Genomic DNA, 13,388 nt, shown 5'->3' on the forward strand with positions numbered 1-13,388 from the left:
GAACCTCCTTTGTTTTGGTACGCGTGGCGTGGGACCCACGTGACCGATCGGCTCCGTTACAAAAATACGAAAACCATCAACCACGAACCGGAGGACAGCCGAGCATAGAACTAGCAAGAAAGAAAGGAAAAAAAAACATGTAAAATCTAGAAAAAACGCAAACGGACAACGAAAAAAGGGGGGTGCAACACAAGGACTTCCCAGGGGGTCACCAATCCTAGTACTACTCTCGCCCAAGCACGCTTAACTGCGGAGTTCTGATGGGATCCGGTGCATTAGTGCTGGTATGATCGCACCCAAAATACTATCCATGTTTATTGTTTTTATGTGTTACAAGACGCAGAACCTCCTTTGTTTTGGTACGCGTGGCGTGGGACCCACGTGACCGATCGGCTCCGTTACAAAAATACGAAAACCATCAACCACGAACCGGAGGGCAGCCGAGCATAGAAATAGCAAGAAAGAACGGGAAAAAAAACACGTAAAATCTAGAAAAAACGCAAACGGACAACGAAAAAAGGAGGGGTGCAACACGAGGACTTCCTAGGGGGTCACCCATCCTAGTACTACTCTCGCCCAAGCACGCTTAACTGCGGAGTTCTGATGGGATCTGGTGCATTAGTGCTGGTATGATCGCACCCGAAATACTATCCATGTTTATTGTTTTTATGTGTTACAAGACGCAGAACCTCCTTTGTTTTGGTACGCGTGGCGTGGGACCCACGTGACCGATCGGCTCCGTTACAAAAATACGAAAACCATCAACCACGAATCGGAGGGCAGCCGAGCATAGAAATAGCAAGAAAGAAAGGGAAAACAAAACACGTAAAATCTAGAAAAAACGCAAACGGACAACGAAAAAAGGGGGGGTGCAACACGAGGACTTCCCAGGGGGTCACCCATCCTAGTACTACTCTCGCCCAAGCACGCTTAACTGCGGAGTTCTGATGGGATCCAGTGCATTAGTGCTGTATGATCGCACCGGAAATACTATCCATGTTTATTGTTTTTATGTGTTACAAGACGCAGAACCTCCTTTGTTTTGGTACGCGTGGCGTGGGACCCACGTGACCGATCGGCTCCGTTACAAAAATACGAAAACCATCAACCACGAACCGGAGGGCAGCCGAGCATAGAAATAGCAAGAAAGAAAGGGAAAAAAAACACGTAAAATCTAGAAAAAACGCAAACGGACAACGAAAAAAGAAGGGGTGCAACACGAGGACTTCCCAGAGGGTCACCCATCCTAGTACTACTCTCGCCCAAGCACGCTTAACTGCGGAGTTCTGATGGGATCCGGTGCATTAGTGCTGGTATGATCGCACCCGAAATACTATCCATGTTTATTGTTTTTATGTGTTACAAGACGCAGAACCTCCTTTGTTTTGGTACGCGTGGCGTGGGACCCACGTGACCGATCGGCTCCGTTACAAAAATACGAAAACCATCAACCACGAACCGGAGGGCAGCCGAGCATAGAAATAGCAAGAAAGAAAGGGAAAACAAAACACGTAAAATCTAGAAAAAACGCAAACGGACAACGAAAAAAGGGGGGGTGCAACACGAGGACTTCCCAGGGGGTCACCCATCCTAGTACTACTCTCGCCCAAGCACGCTTAACTGCGGAGTTCTGATGGGATCCAGTGCATTAGTGCTGTATGATCGCACCGGAAATACTATCCATGTTTATTGTTTTTATGTGTTACAAGATGCAGAACCTCCTTTGTTTTGGTACGCGTGGCGTGGGACCCACGTGACCGATCGGCTCCGTTACAAAAATACGAAAACCATCAACCACGAACCGGAGGGCAGCCGAGCATAGAAATAGCAAGAAAGAAAGGGAAAAAAAACACGTAAAATCTAGAAAAAACGCAAACCGACAACGAAAAAAGGAAGGGTGCAACACGAGGACTTCCCAGGGGGTCACCCATCCTAGTACTACTCTCGCCCAAGCACGCTTAACTGCGGAGTTCTGATGGGATCCAGTGCATTAGTGCTGTATGATCGCACCGGAAATACTATCCATGTTTATTGTTTTTATGTGTTACAAGACGCAGAACCTCCTTTGTTTTGGTACGCGTGGCGTGGGACCCACGTGACCGATCGGCTCCGTTACAAAAATACGAAAACCATCAACCACGAACCGGAGGGCAGCCGAGCATAGAAATAGCAAGAAAGAAAGGGAAAAAAAAACACGTAAAATCTAGAAAAAACGCAAACGGACAACGAAAAAAGAAGGGGTGCAACACGAGGACTTCCCAGAGGGTCACCCATCCTAGTACTACTCTCGCCCAAGCACGCTTAACTGCGGAGTTCTGATGGGATCCGGTGCATTAGTGCTGGTATGATCGCACCCGAAATACTATCCATGTTTATTGTTTTTATGTGTTACAAGACGCAGAACCTCCTTTGTTTTGGTACGCGTGGCGTGGGACCCACGTGACCGATCGGCTCCGTTACAAAAATACGAAAACCATCAACCACGAACCGGAGGGCAGCCGAGCATAGAAATAGCAAGAAAGAAAGGGAAAACAAAACACGTAAAATCTAGAAAAAACGCAAACGGACAACGAAAAAAGGGGGGGTGCAACACGAGGACTTCCCAGGGGGTCACCCATCCTAGTACTACTCTCGCCCAAGCACGCTTAACTGCGGAGTTCTGATGGGATCCAGTGCATTAGTGCTGTATGATCGCACCGGAAATACTATCCATGTTTATTGTTTTTATGTGTTACAAGATGCAGAACCTCCTTTGTTTTGGTACGCGTGGCGTGGGACCCACGTGACCGATCGGCTCCGTTACAAAAATACGAAAACCATCAACCACGAACCGGAGGGCAGCCGAGCATAGAAATAGCAAGAAAGAAAGGAAAAAAAAAACACGTAAAATCTAGAAAAACGCAAACGGACAACGAAAAAAGGGGGGTGCAACACGAGGACTTCCCAGGGGGTCACCCATCCTAGTACTACTCTCGCCCAAGCACGCTTAACTGCGAAGTTCTGATGGGATCCGGTGCATTAGTGTTGGTATGATCGCACCCGAAATACTATCCATGTTTATTGTTTTTATGTGTTACAAGACGCAGAACCTCCTTTGTTTTGGTACGCGTGGCGTGGGACCCACGTGACCGATCGGCTCCGTTACAAAAATACGAAAACCATCAACCACGAACCGGAGGGCAGCCGAGCATAGAAATAGCAAGAAAGAAAGGGAAAAAAAAACACGTAAAATCTAGAAAAAACGCAAACGGACAACGAAAAAAGGGGGGGTGCAACACGAGGACTTCCCAGGGGGTCACCCATCCTAGTACTACTCTCGCCCAAGCACGCTTAACTGCGGAGTTCTGATGGGATCCGGTGCACTAGTGCTGGTATGATCGCACCCGAAATACTATCCATGTTTATTGTTTTTATGTGTTACAAGACGCAGAACCTCCTTTGTTTTGGTACGCGTGGCGTGGGACCCACGTGACCGATCGGCTCCGTTACAAAAATACGAAACCATCAACCACGAACCGGAGGGCAGCCGAGCATAGAAATAGCAAGAAAGAAAGGGAAAAAACACGTAAAATCTAGAAAAAACGCAAACGGACAACGAAAAAAGGGGGGGTGCAACACGAGGACTTCCCAGGGGGTCACCCATCCTATGACTACTCTCGCCCAAGCACGCTTAACTGCGGAGTTCTAATGGGATATGGTGCATTAGTGCTGGTATGATCGCACCCGAAATACTATCCATGTTTATTGTTTTTATGTGTTACAAGACGCAGAACCTCCTTTGTTTTGGTACCCGTGGCGTGGGACCCACGTGACCGATCGGCTCCGTTACAAAAATACGAAAACCATCAACCACGAACCGGAGGACAGCCGAGCATAGAAATAGCAAGAAAGAAAGGAAAAAAAAACATGTAAAATCTAGAAAAAACGCAAACGGACAACGAAAAAAGGGGGGTGCAACACAAGGACTTCCCAGGGGGTCACCAATCCTAGTACTACTCTCGCCCAAGCACGCTTAACTGCGGAGTTCTGATGGGATCCGGTGCATTAGTGCTGGTATGATCGCACCCAAAATACTATCCATGTTTATTGTTTTTATGTGTTACAAGACGCAGAACCTCCTTTGTTTTGGTACGCGTGGCGTGGGACCCACGTGACCGATCGGCTCCGTTACAAAAATACGAAAACCATCAACCACGAACCGGAGGGCAGCCGAGCATAGAAATAGCAAGAAAGAACGGGAAAAAAAACACGTAAAATCTAGAAAAAACGCAAACGGACAACGAAAAAAGGAGGGGTGCAACACGAGGACTTCCTAGGGGGTCACCCATCCTAGTACTACTCTCGCCCAAGCACGCTTAACTGCGGAGTTCTGATGGGATCTGGTGCATTAGTGCTGGTATGATCGCACCCGAAATACTATCCATGTTTATTGTTTTTATGTGTTACAAGACGCAGAACCTCCTTTGTTTTGGTACGCGTGGCGTGGGACCCACGTGACCGATCGGCTCCGTTACAAAAATACGAAAACCATCAACCACGAATCGGAGGGCAGCCGAGCATAGAAATAGCAAGAAAGAAAGGGAAAACAAAACACGTAAAATCTAGAAAAAACGCAAACGGACAACGAAAAAAGGGGGGGTGCAACACGAGGACTTCCCAGGGGGTCACCCATCCTAGTACTACTCTCGCCCAAGCACGCTTAACTGCGGAGTTCTGATGGGATCCAGTGCATTAGTGCTGTATGATCGCACCGGAAATACTATCCATGTTTATTGTTTTTATGTGTTACAAGACGCAGAACCTCCTTTGTTTTGGTACGCGTGGCGTGGGACCCACGTGACCGATCGGCTCCGTTACAAAAATACGAAAACCATCAACCACGAACCGGAGGGCAGCCGAGCATAGAAATAGCAAGAAAGAAAGGGAAAAAAAACACGTAAAATCTAGAAAAAACGCAAACGGACAACGAAAAAAGGAGGGGTGCAACACGAGGACTTCCCAGGGGGTCACCCATCCTAGTACTACTCTCGCCCAAGCACGCTTAACTGCGGAGTTCTGATGGGATCCGGTGCATTAGTGCTGGTATGATCGCACCCGAAATACTATCCATGTTTATTGTTTTTATGTGTTACAAGACGCAGAACCTCCTTTGTTTTGGTACGCGTGGCGTGGGACCCACGTGACCGATCGGCTCCGTTACAAAAATACGAAAACCATCAACCACGAACCGGAGGGCAGCCGAGCATAGAAATAGCAAGAAAGAAAGGGAAAACAAAACACGTAAAATCTAGAAAAAACGCAAACGGACAACGAAAAAAGGGGGGGTGCAACACGAGGACTTCCCAGGGGGTCACCCATCCTATGACTACTCTCGCCCAAGCACGCTTAACTGCGGAGTTCTAATGGGATATGGTGCATTAGTGCTGGTATGATCGCACCCGAAATACTATCCATGTTTATTGTTTTTATGTGTTACAAGACGCAGAACCTCCTTTGTTTTGGTACGCGTGGCGTGGGACCCACGTGACCGATCGGCTCCGTTACAAAAATACGAAAACCATCAACCACGAACCGGAGGACAGCCGAGCATAGAAATAGCAAGAAAGAAAGGAAAAAAAAACATGTAAAATCTAGAAAAAACGCAAACGGACAACGAAAAAAGGGGGGTGCAACACAAGGACTTCCCAGGGGGTCACCAATCCTAGTACTACTCTCGCCCAAGCACGCTTAACTGCGGAGTTCTGATGGGATCCGGTGCATTAGTGTTGGTATGATCGCACCCGAAATACTATCCATGTTTATTGTTTTTATGTGTTACAAGACGCAGAACCTCCTTTGTTTTGGTACGCGTGGCGTGGGACCCACGTGACCGATCGGCTCCGTTACAAAAATACGAAAACCATCAACCACGAACCGGAGGGCAGCCGAGCATAGAAATAGCAAGAAAGAAAGGGAAAAAAAACACGTAAAATCTAGAAAAAACGCAAACGGACAACGAAAAAAGGGGGGGTGCAACACGAGGACTTCCCAGGGGGTCACCCATCCTAGTACTACTATCGCCCAAGCACGCTTAACTGCGGAGTTCTGATGGGATCCGGTGCACTAGTGCTGGTATGATCGCACCCGAAATACTATCCATGTTTATTGTTTTTATGTGTTACAAGACGCAGAACCTCCTTTGTTTTGGTACGCGTGGCGTGGGACCCACGTGACCGATCGACTCCGTTACAAAAATACGAAAACCATCAACCACGAACCGGAGGGCAGCCGAGCATAGAAATAGCAAGAAAGAAAGGGAAAAAAAACACGTAAAATCTAGAAAAAACGCAAACGGACAACGAAAAAAGGGGGGGTGCAACACGAGGACTTCCCAGGGGGTCACCCATCCTATGACTACTCTCGCCCAAGCACGCTTAACTGCGGAGTTCTAATGGGATATGGTGCATTAGTGCTGGTATGATCGCACCCGAAATACTATCCATGTTTATTGTTTTTATGTGTTACAAGACGCAGAACCTCCTTTGTTTTGGTACGCGTGGCGTGGGACCCACGTGACCGATCGGCTCCGTTACAAAAATACGAAAACCATCAACCACGAACCGGAGGACAGCCGAGCATAGAAATAGCAAGAAAGAAAGGAAAAAAAAACATGTAAAATCTAGAAAAAACGCAAACGGACAACGAAAAAAGGGGGGTGCAACACAAGGACTTCCCAGGGGGTCACCAATCCTACTACTACTCTCGCCCAAGCACGCTTAACTGCGGAGTTCTGATGGGATCCGGTGCATTAGTGCTGGTATGATCGCACCCAAAATACTATCCATGTTTATTGTTTTTATGTGTTACAAGACGCAGAACCTCCTTTGTTTTGGTACGCGTGGCGTGGGACCCACGTGACCGATCGGCTCCGTTACAAAAATACGAAAACCATCAACCACGAACCGGAGGGCAGCCGAGCATAGAAATAGCAAGAAAGAACGGGAAAAAAAACACGTAAAATCTAGAAAAAACGCAAACGGACAACGAAAAAAGGAGGGGTGCAACACGAGGACTTCCTAGGGGGTCACCCATCCTAGTACTACTCTCGCCCAAGCACGCTTAACTGCGGAGTTCTGATGGGATCTGGTGCATTAGTGCTGGTATGATCGCACCCGAAATACTATCCATGTTTATTGTTTTTATGTGTTACAAGACGCAGAACCTCCTTTGTTTTGGTACGCGTGGCGTGGGACCCACGTGACCGATCGGCTCCGTTACAAAAATACGAAAACCATCAACCACGAATCGGAGGGCAGCCGAGCATAGAAATAGCAAGAAAGAAAGGGAAAACAAATCACGTAAAATCTAGAAAAAACGCAAACGGACAACGAAAAAAGGGGGGGTGCAACACGAGGACTTCCCAGGGGGTCACCCATCCTAGTACTACTCTCGCCCAAGCACGATTAACTGCGGAGTTCTGATGGGATCCAGTGCATTAGTGCTGTATGATCGCACCGGAAATACTATCCATGTTTATTGTTTTTATGTGTTACAAGACGCAGAACCTCCTTTGTTTTGGTACGCGTGGCGTGGGACCCACGTGACCGATCGGCTCCGTTACAAAAATACGAAAACCATCAACCACGAACCGGAGGGCAGCCGAGCATAGAAATAGCAAGAAAGAAAGGGAAAAAAAAACACGTAAAATCTAGAAAAAACGCAAACGGACAACGAAAAAAGGAGGGGTGCAACACGAGGACTTCCCAGGGGGTCACCCATCCTAGTACTACTCTCGCCCAAGCACGCTTAACTGCGGAGTTCTGATGGGATCCGGTGCATTAGTGCTGGTATGATCGCACCCGAAATACTATCCATGTTTATTGTTTTTATGTGTTACAAGACGCAGAACCTCCTTTGTTTTGGTACGCGTGGCGTGGGACCCACGTGACCGATCGGCTCCGTTACAAAAATACGAAAACCATCAACCACGAACCGGAGGGCAGCCGAGCATAGAAATAGCAAGAAAGAAAGGGAAAACAAAACACGTAAAATCTAGAAAAAACGCAAACGGACAACGAAAAAAGGGGGGGTGCAACACGAGGACTTCCCAGGGGGTCACCCATCCTAGTACTACTCTCGCCCAAGCACGCTTAACTGCGGAGTTCTGATGGGATCCAGTGCATTAGTGCTGTATGATCGCACCGGAAATACTATCCATGTTTATTGTTTTTATGTGTTACAAGACGCAGAACCTCCTTTGTTTTGGTACGCGTGGCGTGGGACCCACGTGACCGATCGGCTCCGTTACAAAAATACGAAAACCATCAACCACGAACCGGAGGGCAGCCGAGCATAGAAATAGCAAGAAAGAAAGGGAAAAAAAAACACGTAAAATCTAGAAAAAACGCAAACGGACAACGAAAAAAGGAGGGGTGCAACACGAGGACTTCCCAGGGGGTCACCCATCCTAGTACTACTCTCGCCCAAGCACGCTTAACTGCGGAGTTCTGATGGGATCCGGTGCATTAGTGCTGGTATGATCGCACCCGAAATACTATCCATGTTTATTGTTTTTATGTGTTACAAGACGCAGAACCTCCTTTGTTTTGGTACGCGTGGCGTGGGACCCACGTGACCGATCGGCTCCGTTACAAAAATACGAAAACCATCAACCACGAACCGGAGGGCAGCCGAGCATAGAAATAGCAAGAAAGAAAGGGAAAACAAAACACGTAAAATCTAGAAAAAACGCAAACGGACAACGAAAAAAGGGGGGGTGCAACACGAGGACTTCCCAGGGGGTCACCCATCCTAGTACTACTCTCGCCCAAGCACGCTTAACTGTGGAGTTCTGATGGGATCCGGTGCATTAGTGCTGGTATGATCGCACCCGAAATACTATCCATGTTTATTGTTTTTATGTGTTACAAGACGCAGAACCTCCTTTGTTTTGGTACGCGTGGCGTGGGACCCACGTGACCGATCGGCTCCGTTACAAAAATACGAAAACCATCAACCACGAACCGGAGGGCAGCCGAGCATAGAAATAGCTAGAAAGAAAGGGAAAAAAAAACACGTAAAATCTAGAAAAAACGCAAACGGACAACGAAAAAAGGAGGGGTGCAACACGAGGACTTCCCAGGGGGTCACCCATCCTAGTACTACTCTCGCCCAAGCACGCTTAACTGCGGAGTTCTGATGGGATCCGGTGCATTAGTGCTGGTATGATCGCACCCGAAATACTATCCATGTTTATTGTTTTTATGTGTTACAAGACGCAGAACCTCCTTTGTTTTGGTACGCGTGGCGTGGGACCCACGTGACCGATCGGCTCCGTTACAAAAATACGAAAACCATCAACCACGAACCGGAGGGCAGCCGAGCATAGAAATAGCAAGAAAGAAAGGGAAAAAAAAACACGTAAAATCTAGAAAAAACGCAAACGGACAACGAAAAAAGGAGGGGTGCAACACGAGGACTTCCCAGGGGGTCACCCATCCTAGTACTACTCTCGCCCAAGCACGCTTAACTGCGGAGTTCTGATGGGATCCGGTGCATTAGTGCTGGTATGATCGCACCCGAAATACTATCCATGTTTATTGTTTTTATGTGTTACAAGACGCAGAACCTCCTTTGTTTTGGTACGCGTGGCGTGGGACCCACGTGACCGATCGGCTCCGTTACAAAAATACGAAAACCATCAACCACGAACCGGAGGGCAGCCGAGCATAGAAATAGCAAGAAAGAAAGGGAAAACAAAACACGTAAAATCTAGAAAAAACGCAAACGGACAACGAAAAAAGGGGGGGTGCAACACGAGGACTTCCCAGGGGGTCACCCATCCTAGTACTACTCTCGCCCAAGCACGCTTAACTGTGGAGTTCTGATGGGATCCGGTGCATTAGTGCTGGTATGATCGCACCCGAAATACTATCCATGTTTATTGTTTTTATGTGTTACAAGACGCAGAACCTCCTTTGTTTTGGTACGCGTGGCGTGGGACCCACGTGACCGATCGGCTCCGTTACAAAAATACGAAAACCATCAACCACGAACCGGAGGGCAGCCGAGCATAGAAATAGCAAGAAAGAAAGGGAAAAAAAAACACGTAAAATCTAGAAAAAACGCAAACGGACAACGAAAAAAGGAGGGGTGCAACACGAGGACTTCCCAGGGGGTCACCCATCCTAGTACTACTCTCGCCCAAGCACGCTTAACTGCGGAGTTCTGATGGGATCCGGTGCATTAGTGCTGGTATGATCGCACCCGAAATACTATCCATGTTTATTGTTTTTATGTGTTACAAGACGCAGAACCTCCTTTGTTTTGGTACGCGTGGCGTGGGACCCACGTGACCGATCGGCTCCGTTACAAAAATACAAAAACCATCAACCACGAACCGGAGGGCAGCCGAGCATAGAAATAGCAAGAAAGAAAGGGAAAACAAAACACGTAAAATCTAGAAAAAACGCAAACGGACAACGAAAAAAGGGGGGGGTGCAACACGAGGACTTCCCAGGGGGTCACCCATCCTAGTACTACTCTCGCCCAAGCACGCTTAACTGCGGAGTTCTGATGGGATCCAGTGCATTAGTGCTGTATGATCGCACCGGAAATACTATCCATGTTTATTGTTTTTATGTGTTACAAGACGCAGAACCTCCTTTGTTTTGGTACGCGTGGCGTGGGACCCACGTGACCGATCGGCTCCGTTACAAAAATACGAAAACCATCAACCACGAACCGGAGGGCAGCCGAGCATAGAAATAGCAAGAAAGAAAGGGAAAAAAAAACACGTAAAATCTAGAAAAAACGCAAACGGACAACGAAAAAAGGAGGGGTGCAACACGAGGACTTCCCAGGGGGTCACCCATCCTAGTACTACTCTCGCCCAAGCACGCTTAACTGCGGAGTTCTGATGGGATCCGGTGCATTAGTGCTGGTATGATCGCACCCGAAATACTATCCATGTTTATTGTTTTTATGTGTTACAAGACGCAGAACCTCCTTTGTTTTGGTACGCGTGGCGTGGGACCCACGTGACCGATCGGCTCCGTTACAAAAATACGAAAACCATCAACCACGAACCGGAGGGCAGCCGAGCATAGAAATAGCAAGAAAGAAAGGGAAAACAAAACACGTAAAATCTAGAAAAAACGCAAACGGACAACGAAAAAAGGGGGGGTGCAACACGAGGACTTCCCAGGGGGTCACCCATCCTAGTACTACTCTCGCCCAAGCACGCTTAACTGCGGAGTTCTGATGGGATCCAGTGCATTAGTGCTGTATGATCGCACCGGAAATACTATCCATGTTTATTGTTTTTATGTGTTACAAGATGCAGAACCTCCTTTGTTTTGGTACGCGTGGCGTGGGACCCACGTGACCGATCGGCTCCGTTACAAAAATACGAAAACCATCAACCACGAACCGGAGGGCAGCCGAGCATAGAAATAGCAAGAAAGAAAGGAAAAAAAAACACGTAAAATCTAGAAAAACGCAAACGGACAACGAAAAAAGGGGGGTGCAACACGAGGACTTCCCAGGGGGTCACCCATCCTAGTACTACTCTCGCCCAAGCACGCTTAACTGCGAAGTTCTGATGGGATCCGGTGCATTAGTGTTGGTATGATCGCACCCGAAATACTATCCATGTTTATTGTTTTTATGTGTTACAAGACGCAGAACCTCCTTTGTTTTGGTACGCGTGGCGTGGGACCCACGTGACCGATCGGCTCCGTTACAAAAATACGAAAACCATCAACCACGAACCGGAGGGCAGCCGAGCATAGAAATAGCAAGAAAGAAAGGGAAAAAAAAACACGTAAAATCTAGAAAAAACGCAAACGGACAACGAAAAAAGGGGGGGTGCAACACGAGGACTTCCCAGGGGGTCACCCATCCTAGTACTACTCTCGCCCAACCACGCTTAACTGCGGAGTTCTGATGGGATCCGGTGCACTAGTGCTGGTATGATCGCACCCGAAATACTATCCATGTTTATTGTTTTTATGTGTTACAAGACGCAGAACCTCCTTTGTTTTGGTACGCGTGGCGTGGGACCCACGTGACCGATCGGCTCCGTTACAAAAATACGAAAACCATCAACCACGAACCGGAGGGCAGCCGAGCATAGAAATAGCAAGAAAGAAAGGGAAAAAAAAACACGTAAAATCTAGAAAAAACGCAAACGGACAACGAAAAAAGGGGGGGTGCAACACGAGGACTTCCCAGGGGGTCACCCATCCTATGACTACTCTCGCCCAAGCACGCTTAACTGCGGAGTTCTAATGGGATATGGTGCATTAGTGCTGGTATGATCGCACCCGAAATACTATCCATGTTTATTGTTTTTATGTGTTACAAGACGCAGAACCTCCTTTGTTTTGGTACGCGTGGCGTGGGACCCACGTGACCGATCGGCTCCGTTACAAAAATACGAAAACCATCAACCACGAACCGGAGGACAGCCGAGCATAGAAATAGCAAGAAAGAAAGGAAAAAAAAACATGTAAAATCTAGAAAAAACGCAAACGGACAACGAAAAAAGGGGGGTGCAACACAAGGACTTCCCAGGGGGTCACCAATCCTACTACTACTCTCGCCCAAGCACGCTTAACTGCGGAGTTCTGATGGGATCCGGTGCATTAGTGCTGGTATGATCGCACCCAAAATACTATCCATGTTTATTGTTTTTATGTGTTACAAGACGCAGAACCTCCTTTGTTTTGGTACGCGTGGCGTGGGACCCACGTGACCGATCGGCTCCGTTACAAAAATACGAAAACCATCAACCACGAACCGGAGGGCAGCCGAGCATAGAAATAGCAAGAAAGAACGGGAAAAAAAACACGTAAAATCTAGAAAAAACGCAAACGGACAACGAAAAAAGGGGGGGTGCAACACGAGGACTTCCCAGGGGGTCACCCATCCTAGTACTACTCTCGCCCAAGCACGCTTAACTGTGGAGTTCTGATGGGATCCGGTGCATTAGTGCTGGTATGATCGCACCCGAAATACTATCCATGTTTATTGTTTTTATGTGTTACAAGACGCAGAACCTCCTTTGTTTTGGTACGCGTGGCGTGGGACCCACGTGACCGATCGGCTCCGTTACAAAAATACGAAAACCATCAACCACGAACCGGAGGGCAGCCGAGCATAGAAATAGCAAGAAAGAAAGGGAAAAAAAAACACGTAAAATCTAGAAAAAACGCAAACGGACAACGAAAAAAGGAGGGGTGCAACACGAGGACTTCCCAGGGGGTCACCCATCCTAGTACTACTCTCGCCCAAGCACGCTTAACTGCGGAGTTCTGATGGGATCCGGTGCATTAGTGCTGGTATGATCGCACCCGAAATACTATCCATGTTTATTGTTTTTATGTGTTACAAGACGCAGAACCTCC

The 13,388-nt window shown here is 47.7% G+C and overlaps 39 non-coding genes across 39 annotated transcripts; all 39 read right to left on the reverse strand.

The window, feature by feature from the left end:
* Positions 1-179: 179 nt before the first annotated feature.
* On the reverse strand, positions 180-298 carry LOC145026795 (5S ribosomal RNA). The gene has a single exon (XR_013674747.1). It is a non-coding gene; the product is annotated as a 5S ribosomal RNA (ribosomal RNA).
* A 224-nt stretch (positions 299-522) lies between these two features.
* On the reverse strand, positions 523-641 carry LOC145026398 (5S ribosomal RNA). Its single transcript, XR_013674373.1, has one exon. It is a non-coding gene; the product is annotated as a 5S ribosomal RNA (ribosomal RNA).
* A 225-nt stretch (positions 642-866) lies between these two features.
* Positions 867-984, reverse strand: LOC145027286 (5S ribosomal RNA). Its single transcript, XR_013675214.1, has one exon. It is a non-coding gene; the product is annotated as a 5S ribosomal RNA (ribosomal RNA).
* Positions 985-1,208: 224 nt separating this feature from the next.
* On the reverse strand, positions 1,209-1,327 carry LOC145022735 (5S ribosomal RNA). The gene has a single exon (XR_013670852.1). It is a non-coding gene; the product is annotated as a 5S ribosomal RNA (ribosomal RNA).
* Positions 1,328-1,552: 225 nt separating this feature from the next.
* LOC145027288 (5S ribosomal RNA) lies at positions 1,553-1,670 on the reverse strand. The gene has a single exon (XR_013675216.1). It is a non-coding gene; the product is annotated as a 5S ribosomal RNA (ribosomal RNA).
* Positions 1,671-1,894: 224 nt separating this feature from the next.
* On the reverse strand, positions 1,895-2,012 carry LOC145027343 (5S ribosomal RNA). The gene has a single exon (XR_013675267.1). It is a non-coding gene; the product is annotated as a 5S ribosomal RNA (ribosomal RNA).
* Positions 2,013-2,237: 225 nt separating this feature from the next.
* LOC145022757 (5S ribosomal RNA) lies at positions 2,238-2,356 on the reverse strand. The gene has a single exon (XR_013670873.1). It is a non-coding gene; the product is annotated as a 5S ribosomal RNA (ribosomal RNA).
* A 225-nt stretch (positions 2,357-2,581) lies between these two features.
* LOC145027289 (5S ribosomal RNA) lies at positions 2,582-2,699 on the reverse strand. The gene has a single exon (XR_013675217.1). It is a non-coding gene; the product is annotated as a 5S ribosomal RNA (ribosomal RNA).
* A 223-nt stretch (positions 2,700-2,922) lies between these two features.
* LOC145026844 (5S ribosomal RNA) lies at positions 2,923-3,041 on the reverse strand. The gene has a single exon (XR_013674798.1). It is a non-coding gene; the product is annotated as a 5S ribosomal RNA (ribosomal RNA).
* A 225-nt stretch (positions 3,042-3,266) lies between these two features.
* LOC145025445 (5S ribosomal RNA) lies at positions 3,267-3,385 on the reverse strand. Its single transcript, XR_013673460.1, has one exon. It is a non-coding gene; the product is annotated as a 5S ribosomal RNA (ribosomal RNA).
* Positions 3,386-3,606: 221 nt separating this feature from the next.
* On the reverse strand, positions 3,607-3,725 carry LOC145027461 (5S ribosomal RNA). The gene has a single exon (XR_013675379.1). It is a non-coding gene; the product is annotated as a 5S ribosomal RNA (ribosomal RNA).
* A 223-nt stretch (positions 3,726-3,948) lies between these two features.
* Positions 3,949-4,067, reverse strand: LOC145026796 (5S ribosomal RNA). The gene has a single exon (XR_013674748.1). It is a non-coding gene; the product is annotated as a 5S ribosomal RNA (ribosomal RNA).
* A 224-nt stretch (positions 4,068-4,291) lies between these two features.
* LOC145026399 (5S ribosomal RNA) lies at positions 4,292-4,410 on the reverse strand. Its single transcript, XR_013674374.1, has one exon. It is a non-coding gene; the product is annotated as a 5S ribosomal RNA (ribosomal RNA).
* Positions 4,411-4,635: 225 nt separating this feature from the next.
* On the reverse strand, positions 4,636-4,753 carry LOC145027290 (5S ribosomal RNA). The gene has a single exon (XR_013675218.1). It is a non-coding gene; the product is annotated as a 5S ribosomal RNA (ribosomal RNA).
* A 224-nt stretch (positions 4,754-4,977) lies between these two features.
* LOC145020297 (5S ribosomal RNA) lies at positions 4,978-5,096 on the reverse strand. Its single transcript, XR_013668488.1, has one exon. It is a non-coding gene; the product is annotated as a 5S ribosomal RNA (ribosomal RNA).
* A 225-nt stretch (positions 5,097-5,321) lies between these two features.
* On the reverse strand, positions 5,322-5,440 carry LOC145027462 (5S ribosomal RNA). The gene has a single exon (XR_013675380.1). It is a non-coding gene; the product is annotated as a 5S ribosomal RNA (ribosomal RNA).
* A 223-nt stretch (positions 5,441-5,663) lies between these two features.
* Positions 5,664-5,782, reverse strand: LOC145027173 (5S ribosomal RNA). The gene has a single exon (XR_013675109.1). It is a non-coding gene; the product is annotated as a 5S ribosomal RNA (ribosomal RNA).
* A 224-nt stretch (positions 5,783-6,006) lies between these two features.
* On the reverse strand, positions 6,007-6,125 carry LOC145026776 (5S ribosomal RNA). The gene has a single exon (XR_013674729.1). It is a non-coding gene; the product is annotated as a 5S ribosomal RNA (ribosomal RNA).
* Positions 6,126-6,349: 224 nt separating this feature from the next.
* Positions 6,350-6,468, reverse strand: LOC145027463 (5S ribosomal RNA). The gene has a single exon (XR_013675381.1). It is a non-coding gene; the product is annotated as a 5S ribosomal RNA (ribosomal RNA).
* A 223-nt stretch (positions 6,469-6,691) lies between these two features.
* LOC145027070 (5S ribosomal RNA) lies at positions 6,692-6,810 on the reverse strand. The gene has a single exon (XR_013675012.1). It is a non-coding gene; the product is annotated as a 5S ribosomal RNA (ribosomal RNA).
* A 224-nt stretch (positions 6,811-7,034) lies between these two features.
* LOC145026400 (5S ribosomal RNA) lies at positions 7,035-7,153 on the reverse strand. Its single transcript, XR_013674375.1, has one exon. It is a non-coding gene; the product is annotated as a 5S ribosomal RNA (ribosomal RNA).
* Positions 7,154-7,378: 225 nt separating this feature from the next.
* LOC145027439 (5S ribosomal RNA) lies at positions 7,379-7,496 on the reverse strand. Its single transcript, XR_013675358.1, has one exon. It is a non-coding gene; the product is annotated as a 5S ribosomal RNA (ribosomal RNA).
* Positions 7,497-7,721: 225 nt separating this feature from the next.
* On the reverse strand, positions 7,722-7,840 carry LOC145021518 (5S ribosomal RNA). The gene has a single exon (XR_013669676.1). It is a non-coding gene; the product is annotated as a 5S ribosomal RNA (ribosomal RNA).
* A 225-nt stretch (positions 7,841-8,065) lies between these two features.
* Positions 8,066-8,183, reverse strand: LOC145027291 (5S ribosomal RNA). The gene has a single exon (XR_013675219.1). It is a non-coding gene; the product is annotated as a 5S ribosomal RNA (ribosomal RNA).
* Positions 8,184-8,408: 225 nt separating this feature from the next.
* Positions 8,409-8,527, reverse strand: LOC145022746 (5S ribosomal RNA). Its single transcript, XR_013670863.1, has one exon. It is a non-coding gene; the product is annotated as a 5S ribosomal RNA (ribosomal RNA).
* A 225-nt stretch (positions 8,528-8,752) lies between these two features.
* Positions 8,753-8,871, reverse strand: LOC145025698 (5S ribosomal RNA). The gene has a single exon (XR_013673701.1). It is a non-coding gene; the product is annotated as a 5S ribosomal RNA (ribosomal RNA).
* Positions 8,872-9,096: 225 nt separating this feature from the next.
* Positions 9,097-9,215, reverse strand: LOC145023983 (5S ribosomal RNA). The gene has a single exon (XR_013672058.1). It is a non-coding gene; the product is annotated as a 5S ribosomal RNA (ribosomal RNA).
* A 225-nt stretch (positions 9,216-9,440) lies between these two features.
* LOC145025210 (5S ribosomal RNA) lies at positions 9,441-9,559 on the reverse strand. The gene has a single exon (XR_013673239.1). It is a non-coding gene; the product is annotated as a 5S ribosomal RNA (ribosomal RNA).
* A 225-nt stretch (positions 9,560-9,784) lies between these two features.
* LOC145025700 (5S ribosomal RNA) lies at positions 9,785-9,903 on the reverse strand. Its single transcript, XR_013673702.1, has one exon. It is a non-coding gene; the product is annotated as a 5S ribosomal RNA (ribosomal RNA).
* Positions 9,904-10,128: 225 nt separating this feature from the next.
* Positions 10,129-10,247, reverse strand: LOC145025397 (5S ribosomal RNA). Its single transcript, XR_013673414.1, has one exon. It is a non-coding gene; the product is annotated as a 5S ribosomal RNA (ribosomal RNA).
* A 226-nt stretch (positions 10,248-10,473) lies between these two features.
* On the reverse strand, positions 10,474-10,591 carry LOC145027292 (5S ribosomal RNA). The gene has a single exon (XR_013675220.1). It is a non-coding gene; the product is annotated as a 5S ribosomal RNA (ribosomal RNA).
* A 225-nt stretch (positions 10,592-10,816) lies between these two features.
* LOC145025515 (5S ribosomal RNA) lies at positions 10,817-10,935 on the reverse strand. The gene has a single exon (XR_013673525.1). It is a non-coding gene; the product is annotated as a 5S ribosomal RNA (ribosomal RNA).
* Positions 10,936-11,160: 225 nt separating this feature from the next.
* LOC145027294 (5S ribosomal RNA) lies at positions 11,161-11,278 on the reverse strand. The gene has a single exon (XR_013675222.1). It is a non-coding gene; the product is annotated as a 5S ribosomal RNA (ribosomal RNA).
* A 222-nt stretch (positions 11,279-11,500) lies between these two features.
* On the reverse strand, positions 11,501-11,619 carry LOC145026846 (5S ribosomal RNA). Its single transcript, XR_013674800.1, has one exon. It is a non-coding gene; the product is annotated as a 5S ribosomal RNA (ribosomal RNA).
* A 225-nt stretch (positions 11,620-11,844) lies between these two features.
* Positions 11,845-11,963, reverse strand: LOC145026862 (5S ribosomal RNA). Its single transcript, XR_013674814.1, has one exon. It is a non-coding gene; the product is annotated as a 5S ribosomal RNA (ribosomal RNA).
* A 225-nt stretch (positions 11,964-12,188) lies between these two features.
* LOC145027464 (5S ribosomal RNA) lies at positions 12,189-12,307 on the reverse strand. Its single transcript, XR_013675382.1, has one exon. It is a non-coding gene; the product is annotated as a 5S ribosomal RNA (ribosomal RNA).
* A 223-nt stretch (positions 12,308-12,530) lies between these two features.
* Positions 12,531-12,649, reverse strand: LOC145027071 (5S ribosomal RNA). The gene has a single exon (XR_013675013.1). It is a non-coding gene; the product is annotated as a 5S ribosomal RNA (ribosomal RNA).
* Positions 12,650-12,873: 224 nt separating this feature from the next.
* LOC145025701 (5S ribosomal RNA) lies at positions 12,874-12,992 on the reverse strand. The gene has a single exon (XR_013673703.1). It is a non-coding gene; the product is annotated as a 5S ribosomal RNA (ribosomal RNA).
* Positions 12,993-13,217: 225 nt separating this feature from the next.
* LOC145025631 (5S ribosomal RNA) lies at positions 13,218-13,336 on the reverse strand. Its single transcript, XR_013673639.1, has one exon. It is a non-coding gene; the product is annotated as a 5S ribosomal RNA (ribosomal RNA).
* Positions 13,337-13,388: the final 52 nt, after the last annotated feature.

The sequence above is a fragment of the Lactuca saligna genome, chromosome 1, assembly GCF_052625555.1.
Source record: "Lactuca saligna cultivar CGN05327 chromosome 1, ASM5262555v1, whole genome shotgun sequence".
In the NCBI taxonomy this organism is placed as follows: domain Eukaryota; kingdom Viridiplantae; phylum Streptophyta; class Magnoliopsida; order Asterales; family Asteraceae; genus Lactuca; species Lactuca saligna.